The 6,000-nt window shown below is 42.3% G+C and overlaps 1 protein-coding gene across 2 annotated transcripts in view; it reads right to left on the bottom strand.

The window, feature by feature from the left end:
- The window catches only part of rhbdl3 (rhomboid, veinlet-like 3 (Drosophila)), a 50,224-nt gene that overhangs the window by 23,650 nt on the left and 20,574 nt on the right, over positions 1–6,000 (bottom strand). The gene's annotated exons all lie outside the window — the stretch shown is intronic.

The following is a 6,000-nucleotide window of genomic DNA, read 5'->3' as shown; positions in this document are numbered from 1 at the left end:
GTCAGTGCGGAGGAGAAAAACAGCAGAGGGAGCAGGAAGTAGGGAGTAAGGAGGGTTGTTCTGGGCGGTGGGGAGGGGGTGCATATTGGACACAATGCAAGGCTTTTTGTCTTCAGCTTCATTTTCATAAAGCTGAATATTAAGGAAGTAGAGGTTTGTAAGGGCCAGAGTTTTTTCTGAATACTGCAGTTTGCACATGAGAGCCTGGAGAAATGTTGGAGCCTGGGCCAACATAAAATATACAAAAGGCTACAGTGAAAAAAATACTCAAAACAACTTTGATTAAATCTAGCCTGCGGGGTGAAAGACGGAGCAATCACAAGATCTTTTTTAAAAAGTAAGTGGATATCATACTTTCTGACCATTTCTGACCAAGTACTGTAAAAACAATACAAAAATCTCACTTTCTCTTACTGCTGTTGAATCTTTTAAGGATCTCAACTGGCTCCATTCAGTCAGTGACAAAAAAAAAAGCAAAACCAGAGAAGTACTCTGCTGTACCTAAGAGGTTGATTACAGGATGTTTATCTCAAGTCATTAACTTGGTTTTTTTTGGCGTTAAACCTGCTGGTCAAATCCCCTAAAAAATAAGAAAAGGAGAAAGGCTTGGCAGGAGGTGATTTGAGATTTTGTGATGAACTTTTCTCTGACCTCTGGTACTTTCAGTGACCTTTCACATTTGACCCACACTATTATGGGTCACTGTCCAGGGGTTTAGAGCTGCAGATGAACTGCTGTCTGGAACAGTAAGACAAAGACAAGTCCAGAGTTAGTTCAGCGAGACAGTGAGTAACTCATTCCGATCCTGGTTTACTAACAGCAAGCCGGCGGACACACTCAAATCCTCTTACACCTACATCACACATACACCGAACACGTACTAAAGAGCTGACAGTGCTGCAGGATAATCGCTCAGCAGTAGGACGACATTTTACACTCATATACGTTTTTTTATTTATATATCTCTATTATTATATATTACTATTATATATATCTGTCCAGTGTAACATCTCAGAAGTGGATACTTGCTTCCATGTACTCTTTTTTTTTTTTTTTTTTTACATATCGGTAGCTGCATTGCTGACAATAAACTAATTAATGCCACACCAGCAGAGAGCAGATCCCAAAAAAAACCTTTTGATAACATCATCAACATTTCAGACAGGGTGCACCCTGGGAGCTCTGTGGGAAACAGCTCAAACTGTACCATGTAATCACAAACTGTTGGCTTTGAACTGGTATGAAGACCTTTGCTGAGAGTCATCCTGTCACTCACTCTTACCCTTCACAGAAATGCAGTGAAACAGACTGACAGGGAAGCAAACTTAAGTCATCCATCCCCTATAAAGTCGTCTCATTCGACACGGGAAACTAATACAGCCGCACAGGATCATGCAGTAACGGGCATGAAGAAGTCATTCAGCACCGTAACATGTGTGACCTGCCTCAGAAGCAATAAAGACACTGCAAGAAATGCAACACATGGCTGCCTCCCGAGGCATCAGCAAAGACTTCACATTTTTTGATAATAGCCTCCTCCAGGCTGATGCGGCATAGCGGGCATGAATGACCAATCAGCAAGGTGCGAGGGTGCAATAACGTGTAACCAAAGAAACAGGAGCTCCAATAGTCCTTGAGTTACTGTATGACCATAACGATAGTGGGATAGAGGACAAAGGAGTAAATTGAGGAAAGCATTTTGTGTTTCTGTCTGTGTGTGTGTGTGTGTGTGTGTGTGTGTGTGTGTGTGTGTGTGTGTGTGTGTGTGTGTGTGTGTGTGCAAGCACATACTGTGGGTGGTTGTGAGGGCAAAAGGCCAAAAATAAACACTGTCTTTAAGATGCAGGAGACTGCATAGTTATGGCAGCATTGTTTCATATTAACAAGCATCATAGAAGTACTACTGTGTATATGTACAGTATAAACTATATGTGTCAATCCATAAAAAACATCCCTATGTTCTTAGTTACTACGTCGCATGTCTGAAAAACACAGTCAACATAAATGTAGGATTCTACATAGCTGTGCCCATCTCATATATTTACTTAATGCTCCATACTGTCATTTGGGGTATTAAGCTGAAAAAATGTATTTCTATATGATTGGATATCTGAATATTATTACTGCCTGTCTTACAGTTAAATAACTGCAATGGCAAAAATCCAGTCAGCGTACAGCAGTATAATTACTTCCAATCCCCCCCACTGAGTCAGACAGTGTGCACCACTGAGTTCCTGCTATTATAAGGGCGGTGCAGAAAAAACACCCTCTACCTGCTCGATCTGCTGACCTACAGACAAAACCAGCTATTGGATTATCTAGATATTAAGGCTCTTTTTCCATATTGACCCTTTTTCAATTCATTCCTGTACAATTGCAAGCCTCTAATTTGAAGTGTTGCTACTGTATGACGTGATAGTGCATTGCATGTTATAGTGCATGAAGCCAGACTAGCCAAGACAGACGTATTGCCTGTGGTAGACATTATAACAGCCCATTTAATGACCTGGTAGTGTCTTACTCTTATAATGGCTTTCCCACTACAACTGGACTGCAGGCGGTTCAGATTGCGACTCAAATTTTGCATGCAAAACTCAATAGGTATTTCTGACCATAATTACAACTGGGACGTTAGAGCCTTGGTTAGGGGAAGTAAAGGAAACAGTGGAGCATGATGGTTAACTAACTAGAGCTATGAAGTCCGGGTATAAACTCAGCTTAGTTAGAGGAGTCAACACACACACACACACACACACACACACACACACACACACACACACACACACACACAAACATACTGTACATTCACATGTCAACTCCACAAAATGTCTTCTAATAAGCCAGCAGATGGTGAAAGTAGCATCTTTTGTTGTATCCATTCTATCATGGATAATCATCTACAATCACTGATCAACAGGGTGTAATCTTAATTTCATTGACTAATAGATCTTTTTCACAGCAGACATTCTGCATCTTAATAGCAGGAAAAAAACAAGTTTCAGGGTCCTGGACTGTATTGTGCGTGATGGCTCACTGGCATGGCTTACCGGGACACTTGATGCAACCGAGACGCTGTTAACTAAATCTGTTTTTGCTGTGACAGGTGAAAAATGTCTGCTGTCTATAAAAAGCTACTACACCCCCATGGTACAACTGCACAGGTGTTTCCACTTTGGCATGATTAGCCTTCAGGACTAAAGGACCACGTTCAGACTGCACTTGATTGACATCTCTATGACACTCTCCTGTTAACTTGAGCCATGTGAGACATGTAAAAAGGCAAACACATTTACAGTATATACTGTTATACACATGCACACAATTATGTATGTAGGTGCCTGTTTAAATACAGTCTTTACAAATGACCTCTTCTCGTATAGTCCTCTATTGTTGTGGGTATGCACTTGAGAGTATCAGCATAAACTGTAGACATTCAGACACACACACAACCATCATACACAGTTACTCTGCTTCCCGTAGCTTCCTGAACACAAAGCCAGAGTATTCCCTGGATATGGAGCAATTAGCAGTTCTAATAAAAAGCCAGCCTCGTTAGAGGGGGAGAAGCTCGTTAGTCTCCCCGTTAATTACACTGAAGCATCAGGGAGGACAGGCAAGAGCAGGGGCACCTCATTCACTGGCCATCACTCACACTCACACACACACACACACACACACACACACACACACACACACACACACACTTAGACACGCTCCGACAAAGCAGGTAGAATGGAAACACACTCAACTTCTCATGTTAATCAGGCTTTTCAGACCATGCCCTTAACACCAGAGGGGTTTTCCTGTGTGATATCTTTCTTACCTTTATCTCTATCTCTTTCTCTCTCACACACACACACACACACACACACACACACACACACACACACACACACACACTTTTTGTTACATTAGCTGAAAGAGAAAGAGAACATTATCAGTGCTATTGGTCACCGTAAGATGGGAGATGCTCTGTGGTTTTGGGGCTTATTGTCGGCCCCCGGCGGAGTGGCCTAGACCTGGTCTCATTTAGGAGACTGGTCCGGGTTGAGTAGAGTCAACAGCTTGTCGGCAGGCAGAGGCTCTGAATGGGAGGGTCAGGGCAGTGATGGAGAGGTGAAAGGTCAAACAGACTGACAGCTGACACACAGTCAATACAGTGGGGCAGTGAGACATCATGGATGAAAATCCTCACGTCAGTGAGGGGGTTTGTGTGGCGTGGGTTTTTAAGAGAGAGTGGTCATGAGCACACGAAGATGGCTGAATTTAAAAATACCTCTTTTTCTATCTATCTATCTTCTCTATTGACATCTGTCAGTCAGTCCACCACTTTGGTCCAGACTGAAATATGAAATCAATAACTATTTGATGGATTGCCATAACAGTTTGTACAAACATCCATTGTCCTCACAGGTTATATCCAAATGACTTAAGTAACCCTCTGACTTTATCCCCAGCACCACAGAGAGACTGAAATTTGAGTTTTGTATTAAAATGTCTTTCCAACTATTGGATGGATTGCCAAGAAATTTGGTACAGATATCTGTGGTGCCCATAGGATGGATCTTTATGACAATTCACTAGATTGTTTGGCACAAAATGTTCCCATTCATGGTTCCCAGGTGATACATCATAAAAACGTTCGCTTTAGTGCCACCATGAGGTTGATGTTTGTGGTTTTCAGTCAAATGTCTCAATAGCTACTGGAAGTTTTTTTGGAATGACATCATCAGGTTGTTTCACCCAATATTTTGGTTAGAGAACAAAGCTAATGCCATTCCCATCAGCCTCAGCTGTAGTGTGTTGTTCAGTGATGATAAGCAAATGTTAGCATGCACTGTGCCTGCTAAATTCAACATGTTATAGCATCAAAGCAATCGTTTATAAGCCAAGATTGAACTATTTTATACTTATTCGGATGGAAACAGAAGAAGACAAATGTTAATGCGAAGAATGTCTACACTGATTACGTTGTCATAATCAGCAACGGTCTAACCTGCTGAGACAAAACTGAGAACTGAGCTTTGTCTGTGCCACTCCTTACCGGATGGTTGCTGTAATGCACAATTTAGCTGTTTACCAAACCAAAGAAAGAAGAAAAAGAAGATGAGATTTTCTATTGTTTTGGCATTTTTGGCAACCCTGCCTACGCTGTGTGTTTTCCCATGTATTTCCTTTAGTACGTACATACTTAGCCGTCAAATGAACATCCTGTTCAAGTATGGTTCACATAATATACAGATAATTCTTTTGTGAATAGCAACTTGTATAAACTGAGAGGGATGTGGAGCCTTGCACACACACACAAATAAACACGTAAACCAGCAGTGCAGTTTGTAAGAACAAAGCACCGCGCTCACAGAGGTCCATCTGACATGAGCAAGTCTAATCTCTACCACAGTCTGTGTCTGACCTGACAGCTCCAAGCTCGGGCAGGCACTGATGCTGAGGGGGTACCAGCCAGTAGCCAGTGGGCTGTTTCATTGTTCTCTGACAGAGACAGAATTCAGAGTTACTCAGACAAAAGCAATACTGTTCAGAGGAGGAGAAGTAAAGATGCAGGAATGTTGCAGCATCTAACAATACAAATTGTTCTTCTAATTGTTCTACATGTGCGTTTGTCTTCTTTTAAATCCCATAGGAACCCCTCCGTCTGCACTGATGAAAAACAATCAGCTCAAGTTGACTTGTGTGACACAGAGACCCTTTTTGGTCCGGCTGTCACTCAGATTCTCCTTCCTCTTTTCCATTTTATTATCATCAAAGCCTTCAAATTGAACTTTGCCTGCATCTCAGCTGGGAACAAATTCCCTTCAGATGGGATGATTCCAAACCTCCCCGCTCGTCCCATTCAGTCCTCCCACTGGTGTCACTTGACAGTGACACAGAGACTGCAGAGCGGGACGGGTTGCAGTGGGGAGGGATGTGATGAGCCGTCGAGGTTTCACACCATTAATTACCCAGACATCACCTCTCCCGTCGCGGAGGATTCTGCAGGAA

The sequence above is a fragment of the Cebidichthys violaceus genome, unplaced genomic scaffold (assembly GCF_023349555.1).
Source record: "Cebidichthys violaceus isolate CVI_PGR_0920_01 unplaced genomic scaffold, fCebVio1.0.p SCAF_4, whole genome shotgun sequence".
In the NCBI taxonomy this organism is placed as follows: Eukaryota; Metazoa; Chordata; class Actinopteri; order Perciformes; family Stichaeidae; genus Cebidichthys; species Cebidichthys violaceus.
The sequence above is the reverse complement of the archived record's forward strand: the minus strand, read 5'-3'. Positions and strand labels throughout refer to the sequence as shown.